The sequence below is a fragment of the Pinus tabuliformis genome, chromosome 1_1 (assembly GCF_031772625.1).
Source record: "Pinus tabuliformis cultivar Carrire ecotype Pingquan chromosome 1_1, CPIR1, whole genome shotgun sequence".
Taxonomy (NCBI): domain Eukaryota; kingdom Viridiplantae; phylum Streptophyta; class Pinopsida; order Pinales; family Pinaceae; genus Pinus; species Pinus tabuliformis.
The window spans coordinates 557,283,333-557,293,185 of record NC_142297.1 but is presented as its reverse complement, the minus strand read 5'-3'; the positions used below and the strand labels follow the sequence as shown (position 1 = coordinate 557,293,185).

General features: G+C 35.3%; 1 pseudogene across 1 annotated transcript; it reads left to right on the top strand.

The window, feature by feature from the left end:
• The first annotated feature begins 1,851 nt into the window (after nt 1-1,851).
• Nucleotides 1,852-4,004, top strand: LOC149214362 (clavaminate synthase-like protein At3g21360; annotated as a pseudogene). Its single transcript, XR_016250385.1, has 3 exons — nt 1,852-2,423; nt 2,752-3,005; nt 3,513-4,004. The product of XR_016250385.1 is annotated as a clavaminate synthase-like protein At3g21360 (transcript).
• Nucleotides 4,005-9,853: the final 5,849 nt, after the last annotated feature.

The window sequence follows — 9,853 nt, the reverse complement described above, 5'->3', positions numbered from 1 at the left end:
TCTCCGAGGACTATGAAGGAAAATACGATTTTTATCAGAAAAATTGTTGGCGGTAGATTTCCCAAAAAAACATCATTTAGGGCCTCAAAATGGCTCCGGAAGTTCACGACCCGAAAAAACTGTTAAAAATAGTAAGTTGTGCTACAATTATGGAAACTGAAAATGCTGAGAAAAACAATGGTGGGGGTCCAGGTTGGACTTGGCAGGTGGCCACCAAGATCCACCTGGATCACCCGACTTGCAGGTGGTTGGATGGATGTACTCCTGGTGTTATAGAGGTCTCCTCTTGCTAAAATCATAGGATCTTAGTATACCCGACTTGCAGGTGGTTGGATGGATGTACTCCTGATGTTATAGAGGTCTCCTCTCGCTAAAATCATAGGATTGGATGGATATAATCCTATTGTTATAGAGGTCTCCTCTTGCTAAAATCATAGGATCTTAGTATACCCGACTTGCAAGTGGTTGGATGTACTCCTGGTGTTATAGAGGCAGGTACGAGGATTGATCTTGGGTCTTCCATAGATTAGGACTCGCAATTACCGATTCACTATGTGGTTAAAAAAAAACAATTTCTTCTGTATAAAAAGAAATTGTTCTACCCTCATTGCTATAGGAAGAATTCCCTAAAAAGTTATGGAAATTTCAGTCATATTTAGAGAAAATTTGGCAAAGATTTTTGTAAATCTAAATTATAGTTGTTAAACTTTAAAATTTTAGGTGTACTAGATGATTTTTATGGTGCTGAATTCATTTCCTCCATCAAAAACATGATTCAAATATTGCCTCTACAAGAATTTTTTGAATTTTTTTTCCCTGAATTCCGACCACTTTTAACTGTTGAAACAATTCCTCTCCTCACTAAACGACTCCATAACAATTTCTTCTATCTATATTCTATCTTTTTAAAATTTAAAAACATAAACAAAGTCCACCTGTCACTCTATCTTCCTAACACCAACTCGAGGGTCCCACTATTCTCTCTGAACCTACAAATAGGTCAACACCGACGCGCGAGAGACCACATTGAAGCTCCGATGTCACTCACACCGACACTTTTGAAGTTTCGAAATCACCGACATGTGAGAGACCACTTTGAAGATCCGAATTCGCTGACATCTTAGAGACCACTTTGAAGTTCCCCACTCATGGACGCCTACGTCTCAGAAGTTATCTTTTGTTTAATTGCCAATTTCAAGAATATTTGGAAACCAGATGAATAGATGTCAATTCTTTTATTTCACTTTAGTAAGAATATTTGGGAACAACAGTAATAGACACAATTGATGTAATTGCTCTAGGTTTCGAATCTGGCCCAAATATGTAGTCTGGACCCAAATATGTAGTCGTACATTGATACTTTCACTCTGTCATTGTTTAATTATGAAAAAGTTTTGGAAATTTTTGGTTTTTTTTGGTTTAAAATGAATTTTTGATTACCGATATAAAAATTCAGTAATATAGGAAGGATTACTTAAACTTGTAATTCCGACTTAAATTTATGATTCCAATACATTAAATGGAAATTAAATAAAAAATTCTTCTAAAATATAAAAACTCTTGCTCTTATATATGAGATTCCAAAATATTCACTCACCTAGCGGCTCACCAGAAAAACCACTCTGAAAATCCAAATTCACCGACATTTTGGAGTCCCCTCAGTCTCCCTGAAGCTCCAATTACACCGACGCCGACAACGAAGACTGCATCAATGACGGCCAGTGAAGCTCCAATTACACCGACGCCGACAACGAAGACTGCATCAATGACGGCCAGTGAAGCTCCAATTACACCGACGCCGACAACGAAGACTGCATCAATGACGGCCAGTAAAAAGTATATGGAGAATTTTTGTGCAAATATGAAGGTCCCAACTGATATCGCAAAGGAATGACGGTCTACATGACGTACACAACCTTGTCTTGTTGTATTGTCCCCTTCTAGAAAAGCCCGTTCTGCCTCCACGTTTTGTATTTCCTTTTCATTGATGTATTCTCTCTCGGCATTCATGGGCGCTGCGCGAGGATCGTCTGCAACCATGCACGCTTTCTTGGAAGGCCGAACAGCAGAGCAGAAGATTGTTGGAGGAATATCAGATGAAAAAAGATTATTTCCCAAAGTTCTGCTCCCTGCTCACCAAAGCGTCGTTTCTCAGCATCACACAGGAGTGATTGCAGGTATAACCCAGACAATACGTAACAACAGAGAATGGATAGAACGGGAGCTCATGGAACACAGCGTTCTGCTCTTCAGAGGATTCCCTCTCAGATCAGCCGCTGATTTCAGTTCATTTGTGGAAGCGTTTGGATGGGAAGAGCAACCGTATATGGGCTTTGCTCCCAGAGCAAAGGTGGAGGACAGAGTCTACACAGCCAACGAAGCTCCTTCGCACGAGCAGAGAGTTCCACCATGAAATGGCCCTGGTAAGTCATGGGCTAATATTTCAGTTTGAATTTTCTTGTGTAATTTTGTGTTTTTAAAAGTATATTTATGGATGGTATTTCTAGTAGTTTTGCAGAACAATTTCTCATATTTTTATAAGGTTTCTACATAATTTTATAAGGTTTCTACATATTAAATAGATATCTGACCTGCTCAAATTTTACAATATACTGAAAATCTATAATTGAATCAACAATCAAGTTCTGGAATATACTCAAAATCCAACTTAAGTTTAGATACACTCAATATACTTACCCATAAAAACAAAGTATTGATTATCTGCCATACTTGTGTTATGTTAATTTGCAGATGAAATCGTGGCCATCGAAGTTATTTTTCTTTTGTGAAACTGCACCTCCAGAGGGTGGACAGACTTCCATAGTTCTCAGCCAAAGCATTCCGCAGCGAATGGAAGACAGGGTGCCTGAATTTGTAAGGAGATTGAAGAAGCTAGGGTTAATGTTTAAAATAACTACTCCAGCCCAAAATACAAGGGCTTCCTTCATAGCCAAAAATTGGCAGCCTGCTTTGGGAACGAACGACCCAAGAGAAGCAAAGAAGAGGTAGGTGTCGGTGGAATGGAATACTTTAAAATCTGCTTTCGACTTTACTCCCGTTTATTTAGGTAAATCAGTTTTTGGGATTTTTTGGAATTTAATAAATAAAATTAGATTTTCGAAGATAAATTAGTTTTTGGGATTTTTTAGAATTTAATGAATAGAATTAGATTTTAAAAGTAAATTAGTTTTTGGGATTTTTTGGAATTTAATAAATAAAATTAGATTTTGAAAATATTTTAACATTTGATGAATTATTCACTTTCGGATGTCATTTAAATTCATCTAATTCTAAAGTATTCCTATGTCTATAAAAACAATAACCATAATTTTGTAAAACTATTATTAAATACAATACACTCATAATTTCTAGAACCATGAGCTTACAATTTTGTTAATCTAGAGGCCTATGGGCATGTTTTAGTGATGCATTGTTTACATTCAGAAGACTATTACAAATAGTTAAATAGAATTCAGAATTCATGGTTTGACATGTGAATGAATGATGAGCAGAGCTGCAGAAGTGATGGGTTGTTCAAGTTTCGAATGCAACGAAGATGGATCAGCAGAGTTCATGTTCGGCCCCCTTGAAGTTATTAGAACATTTGAGGGATACAAAGGGAGGAAAGTCTGGTTTAATAACATAGGCGGCTATGGCGAAAGGAGCAAAAACCAGTGGCTAGGTTTGGGAGATGGAAGTGATATCCCTGGTGAAACAGTGGAGGCATTGAAGGGAATACTGGATGAGGAGTGTGTAGATTTCACGTGGCAAGAAGGAGATGTGTTGCTGTTGAACAACCTAGCTGTTCAGCATGGAAGAAGGCCCTCAGAGCCCCCACGTCGTGTCCTCGATGCCATGTGCAAATAGAATATATTCTGCATCTTCCAATCAATGTATTCCTTGGCAATCAATAACTACCTTCCATTCTACATTGATTCATAGATATTTTGGACCGTCCATTGTGATAATAAGGTGAGGATGTGTCTGACCATCCATAAAAAACTATCACATATCATGCATAATGTCATGTCATTAATGAATATTTATGCAGAAGAAACATTGTGTCCTTACATGTGTATCTTTGTTGGTTTGTGTTGAATGGTCCTTCTATATTTTAGTGTGTGGAGAGCCATATTTTATGTTATATATTTATGAGTTTTTCGATTTTTTGGGTTTTATTTATTTAAAAATTTGAAGGATTTGTTGGAATCATAAGAGTTTTGAACTTTTCATAATTTTGGTTATTTAAAGATTTTTCAAGCTATTGAATTAGTATATGCAATGAAAAACTTATTTTAAACATCAAAGATCAAGAATTGATCAAATTTTTTTTTAGCAAGTTTCCAACAAAAAAAACTCCAAAACATATAATAATTAACAATGCTTTTGAGGAAATAAAAAAAGTCTATTTTCTTGTTTTAACATTGATGATTAAGAGGGAAATAAGGATTATATTTGAGTAGATGGTTAAGGGAGAAACCACAACTAAATTTGGAATGGTGTGTATGATCTTTTATGAAAATAAACCACACATAATTTCCTTATTTAATATTGAGAGATAAAGTTATATTTTAAGTTGAAAGGTTATTATTATTTAATTATTTTATATTAATAATAGTTAATGTGAATTATGATAGAAATAATGTTAGAAAGTGGGGAGTTTCATATGATTGGGAAAGGTTTAATTTCCATGAAGGTTTAGCAAAGAGTCATGAGGACACTTCCACGCAGTCGTTAAATAGTTTTTTATTGTTTTAATAACATAACAGAAATATATACTTTTTCATTGAGTTCTAATTTGTCTGTACACAACACAACTAGAGTTTATTATTTTAATAGCATAAGAGTAATAGATATTTTGTCATTGAGTTCTAATTTGTGTGTACACAACAAAACTAGAGTTCATAGCATTATGGAAAACCTCTTGTCATCCATGTTGTTTATCTTTTTCGTACACATTCAGTACCTAACCATTGCGATGCACTTAATGAGGTAGACTTGATTGTATGAAGAGGATGGGATAGGGTGAATTGCCTTTAATACTAATATTAAAAGTTATAAAATTCTTTTGTATTATATCATGCCCTCTCCATGAATCTATAGAAATATTGCATCCTCAAAGTTCTCATTCATATAATATAACATGAGTGGCGAGAGTGTCAATAAAGGTGTTTTTTCTTATTCCACAACCAAAGGTATACTAATTTGCACTTGTATTCAATCTTATAATAAGCTTTCCACCATCCATTCATCCTTTTTTCATCATTATAGTTCAAATTCAACTTATGACGAATATCAATTCCAAGATATTTGTATGAAGGAGTCTCCTCCAAAATGTGAATATTATATATAATGGTGCCATAAATGATGTTATGAGATTTGATTATCATACCTTATGTATATGTTTATATAAAATTTAAGCATTTTAAATTTACCAAGTATCATTTATAATATAGAGACTACCATCAAGAAAGTAACTTTAAAAGCTACATGAGGAATAATGTGAATAGTAATAAAGTAACAATATTCAATGAAAAAAATGGTGAATAATAAGAAATTATATGATGCATATACCAAATAATACATCTAGAATACATGTCATCTTGTCAATATATATTCTTCACCTTTTCTTATAGCCACACCTACTAGCTTTCTCATCCTTTAATATTGATCATATGAGAAAGCATGTTGAAATCAAAGACTATTCAAAGCTTTAACTTGAGATATTGCAACAAAGGTCATACCCCATATATGTTTATTTCAAAATCTCCCTCATGATTCCTTCTGAAATTATGAAGCCTAAGGAAGGACCCCTCTTAGAAAATCAAATAAAGGCGGCAAGTGTAATGAGCACTTATACGAATTTAGGAATATCGAATAATGGGAGATATAGCACTTAGGGGTGTACTTGGGACTAGAAGATTATGGCTACCTTTAGGTTTTGTCTTATTCAACTTATAATTTTGATTTTATATGACCTTTTACTTTAGATTATTAGGTACCTAGGCTTAGAAGAAGCTAGATCTTAATAGTTGGAGATGTTGGAATCATGTGAGAATTTTTTTTGTGAGTAGTTCTATCGACTTCTGAGTTAGAGTTGATGTGAATTTCATGTAATATTCCCTTTTCTTGATGAGGTAAAAGTGGACAAAATCTACCCAAGGTATTTACCATGTTATTTTCCCATGGGATTTGCCCGTAGTATTTTCCTTCTTTTTTCAAGGTAAAATAATAAAATAACATTTCTAGAGAGTCCCTCAAGCCTTTTAAGGGGGGGTAGGAGCTAGGCATAGGGATCATCCTAAGTCCATCTATCCATTTGTGTTTTATTGAGAACTTGGCAAGGGAAATTCTAGTTGATCCCACAGACGAAAACCCTGTGGGTGTAATTGTCTAGTGGATCCATTTAAGGTCCATGATTGTGCTTCAATGTTTATTTTAGTCTTTTTGAAAATCTGTGCATGCCATCTAGCAAGGGGATTTCATGATTGATCATTTTGGCATGTATTACTTTCAGATAATAATATAAATAAGGGTTGCACCTTTCTGTTAAGATCTCATGTGTTCTATGTTTTTGTTCTTATCTTTTCAATTATAACACTGAAATGTCATAGATATATTAATTATTTTATTCTTTGGGATCTTACAGTGGTATCAAAGATATGCATCCTGTGAGCCTGAGGATTCTATGCAGGGAACTTTGGTGGGATTCACACTCACCCTAGCCAGCATATCCATCTTTGGTGATATTTAATATCACCCTAATTGGCCTCTTTCAGAATTTTTCCCACCTTCAAGTTTGGAGAAACATATCTTGATCCATATTGGGGCAAAAGGTTTCACAATAAAAAATAAAAATAAAAATAAAATCATTTTTCCTCGAGTTTCACATCTATCAGTTTTTTTTTATGGTTTTGAGTTTTTTTTTTTTCTGCAGTTTAATAACAAATTATCTGAGTGGACCCTTTATGATCACATTGGGTAAGGCCAAGTGATCTGTACACCAGATTGCAACAACCTGTGGGAGGCCAAAAATGTTTGCATAAATCGAAATAGCACACAAATATTGATCGCAGTTGTGGGTTGATTAAGGTCATGCACCTAGGGATAAAACTATATATATATATATATATATATATATATATATATATATATATATAACGCCTCGTGGAGACCCTAACATAGACAAAATTTCACTGTTACTAACAGTGGAAAGGCACAGAATATTTTGGGGGCCCATCTATCACCGATGGAAAACATAAGGGTTGCACGACCACCACCAAGTAGAAGGTCGTTAAATCAGAGCCACAACCGAGGACTTAAGGATTCTACAGTAGATTCGACCACCGTGGAAGCACTGGAAGGAGTCAACGGACAATCAAATTAAAGTCAAAACTATGATGATCACACCGTAGGGCTGTGAGGCCATTTGCAATAGCATTGGACTCTGAGAGCCCATAAAAAATTACTATAATTGTGTCATACTTTCACAATAGGGAGAGCCTATCTTTGACCATTGCATGATACGTTGAATTGCAGAAGGAAAATCTATTCTTCTTACTGGGAGTTGAGTGGGTGACTGTGTACAATATTTTGACGTGATCGATTTGAGGCACTAGTGTTTGTGGCAGAAAGAACCACATCAAGTATTACCAAGAGGAGATTAGATATAGTTTTAAATTATCTTCAACAGGTTGACTCATTTAAATATTGTTTGAATTTCACTAAGGTCGTAAAAGAGGTAGATATAATCCCTCCTTGCAGATTGATTCTTTTCCTAACATGTCATAATATCATAACATCTCGGAGGACAAAGGATCTGCTAGGTAGTAGATCCATGCCATTTTACAATTAGTCATGGTGATTGGGTTGAGAACAGGAAATGATCTTCAGATTACAAACAAAAATTTTGATATCTTAAGGCTACATACGGCGTAGCAGATCATATTGTGTCAATCACCAGTGAAGACTTGTAGGGGAGTCCACAGGCGACTATGTGGCATAATATTAAGAGAATTATATGCAGAGTCAGGTACTTGGAGCTTGAAATTGTTTTGTAGAGGTGTCGTATGAACTGGGTCGATCTTATGGCCGAGGGTTGTGGACACATCATCCAGGCAAGTGTGGGTCGGGGCGACAAACTCTTGGATAGTGGGCACTAAACTAGGAGGTGCCATATGTTAGGCTCAAAAATATCCCAAGGCTAAGAAAGGAGATCGACAGAGGTAACCTGAAGCCAACCTTTTAGTTTGGCAGCTAGGCCTACCAAACCAAAGAGGGCTCTCTCTGGTTTGGTAGGGCTAGCTGCCAAACTAAAAGGTTGGTTGAGGTTACCTATGTCAATCTCCTTTCTCAGCCTTGGGATATTGTGGAGACTAATAGTTTTGGCGACCATACTCGAGAACGGAATATCACATTTTCCTTGGGTGTGAACGACAAGCATCAGATCTGATTGCTGATGGTGGACAGTGATCACACACATGAAGGCTAAAATCGTTCACTTGGTAACTCTATATCAGTTTCCGATTTAATTCAAAGACTGCGTTGGAGGATGAAACTTACCAATAGAAAAATGAAAGCACAATATGAGAAGATCAGGTATTCGACTTGTACCTTCATCCAAGACATCATGTTCTTTGTTGTGAATTATTTCCACTTTTCCTGAGAATGTAAAGAAGATTTGCCAATGTATGATGTACTTGAGGAAAGATAACAAACCTACATTTTATTCCTTTCCTTTCAAAATTGTGGATTCAAATTATCCTTATGCTTTTTATCTTGGTAAAAATCCTTCTTTTGAAACTTGTGTTGATCAAATTCAACTTGATGAGCCTCAAGAGATCAAGACTAATACTAAAACTTTTGTACATACTCCTACACCTTGTAAAATTCCAAATAGATACAAGCCACTCATCTTACCTCCTATACTCCATGATTTCCCTAAAAAATATTACAAATTTCTTCCCAGGTTGAATGGAGAATATGGTATCACTGCTGAAAAACAAATTCAAAAATTTGGAAATTTTCTAGACTTTTTTGAGGTTGAAGAAGATGATGTTAGCATCAGGATTTTTTCTCTATATTTGCAAGGCGAAGCCAAGAAATGGTTCAAGAACTTGCCAGCTACAAGTATTTTCGATTTCCATCAGTTTTTGAAAGTCTTTCTTGCTAAATGGGTGATCAAGAGTAATCCTTTTATGATTTTAGAAGAATATAATCATTTTAAAAGACAACAAGGAGAAATGATGCAACACTTTTTAGCGAGGTTCAATCAAGTATACCATTCCATGTCTGTTGATATAGAACTTCCTCTTGTTTTAGCTCTCTTACACTACTCGAATGCCTTTGATCTAGAAATATAGTTTCAATTGAGAGAAAGGAACACTACAACACCTGAAGAAATGCAGGACAATACAATAGCTGTGGAAGCTAATCTATTGGTCAAAAGGTCAAAATTGAAGGCAGAAGAGAGGGAGAAAATAGAGAAGGAGTACCTGACATCTTCAAAATTGTTCAAAAACACCATGTCCCACTTATTGCAGAAAATAAGAGGTTGTTGGCCTTGACCATTTACTACTAATCCTAGTTACCATAAATCAAAAAATGATTATTTTTTTTTGTATTCATTTATGGACAGTCATGAAAATGGATTTGTAGATCAACTCGTGGAGAATCAATCTACTCATCTAATGTGTATGCTTGATGACACTCCTGATATTGATGATTTAACCAAGTATGATGATGCTTATTATGTTTTTGAAATAGAGGATGACTCTTCAAGGCAATCAACGACATGGTTTTGGGAGGAAGAAGCTTCATTACAAAAGCTCAAATATAGAACTCATCCTATGGA